Here is a 1,946-nt window from a genome sequence, read left to right on the forward strand (position 1 = left end):
AAAAACTAATCATAATAAAAAAAAATAGAAGGAACATGAAATCAAAATTAAATTAGCCACTGAACAGAAACTCGACTGAATGTAGGCCTAATCAAAGGAGCAGCGTTGCCATAAAATGGTCATGTAAATAAAATATTTGAAAACTAATATAAAATTAAAAATAAGGCGTTAGGATATTCGAATGTAAATAAAAACATATATAAAGCAAAAGAAGATTAAGAATAAAGATAAGGCGAAGGACAGATTTTAAATACTAAGGCTGCTTTAGTATTTAAAATTCGTTTTAGGAATAATAGGTTTTAGAATAATGATAATAATAATGATTATAGTAATAATAATGATAATAATAATAATAATGATAATAATAATAATAATAATAATAACAACAACAATAATAATGATAATAATAATAATAACTATTATTATTATTATTATCATTATTATTAAAATAATAATAATAATAATTATAATAATAATAATAATAATAATAATAATAATAATAATAGTAAACGTCATAGATACATAAAATACACGAACAAATTTAAACTAAATGAAGCTATAGCCTATTACAAAAAAAAATCCTTAGTCTGCCGTTGAGGGAAATAAAGAAACGAATGAATATTGGCTCCAATGAGAAAAGGTGTCTCTCAAGATTGATCTCCACTTCTTATAACTTCCAAGAGTTCGGAAGCTGTGCAGAGAGAGAGAGAGAGAGAGAGAGAGAGAGAGAGAGAGAGAGAGAGAGAGAGAGAGAGAGAGACAGAGGTGATTACTGAAAATGTTAAGGTTATCATTTATAAAGGTTTGGGGGAGGGAGGAATAATAAGAAGAGAAATATGAAGGGAATGGAGAGAGAGAGAGAGAGAGAGAGAGAGAGAGAGAGAGAGAGAGAGAGAGAGAGAGAGAGAGAGAGAGGTCATTACTGAAACTATTTAGGTTATCTCCTACAAAGCTCTTGATAAAAGTAAAATAAAATAGAATTGGATGATAAGATGAAAGAAAAACAGGGAATGGAAGGAAAATGAGAGAGAGAGAGAGAGAGAGAGAGAGAGAGAGAGAGAGAGAGAGAGAGAGAGAGAGAGAGAGTAATAGGAGTAGTAGCATTAATAGTAGTAGAAATAATAGCAGTAGTATTAGCAGCAAAAGAAGAAGAAAAGAAAAAAATGAAAATAGCCTGGGCTGTAAAGTCTACGGAGGTCGGCGCCTATTTTCAGAGTGGTGGAGATAAAACCGGGGGTAGGGGGTTTGCGGACCTTGAATGAGGGAGTTGCGGGGGGGGGGGGGGTTGGAGGATGAAACGTGAAGTGGAAAGGGGGTGGGGGTGGGGAGGGGGCGAATCAAATTCAAGTCCCGTGAACGTGTTTTTCTTTTAGAAGTTCTTCCAAGTCATCTCAAACTCGGCGGCCATTTTTCTCCAAATCAGAGAGAAGAAAGACTTTATTTTATTTTTTTTTCCTTCTATTCCTGTTTTCCTTTTTTTCCTTCCCAAAGGATTTTCATTCGGTAATGGACGAAGGAAAATAAAGGACATGGCAAGGATCTTTTTAACTTAATGTAAGTATCCTTAAGGGTCTAAAGTATACATAGTAATAATACATCATATCCTTATATGTATATCTATATGCATACACCCCTTTCTGAGTGGGGATACCTTAACGTGGTGAAAGGGTTTGCGTATCGCCATGATCAACAAAACTGTACTAGTAAGGTTCACCCATACTAGGTTGGTTTGCTGTGAGCGATCAGACTTAAGTCTCCCACCATCACCAATCCGCACTGGATAGCGTGGTGATAGTAATGGGTAATCCTCAGACATGAATAAGGATATGTACGAGGCCTTTGTCCTGCAGTGGACTATATACGGTTGCAATTTTTGCATATTATTATTATTATTATTATTATCATTATTATTATTATTATTAGTGTTGTTGTTGTTGTTATCCTCA

This window comes from Palaemon carinicauda, chromosome 30 (genome assembly GCF_036898095.1).
Source record: "Palaemon carinicauda isolate YSFRI2023 chromosome 30, ASM3689809v2, whole genome shotgun sequence".
NCBI lineage: Eukaryota > Metazoa > Arthropoda > Malacostraca > Decapoda > Palaemonidae > Palaemon > Palaemon carinicauda.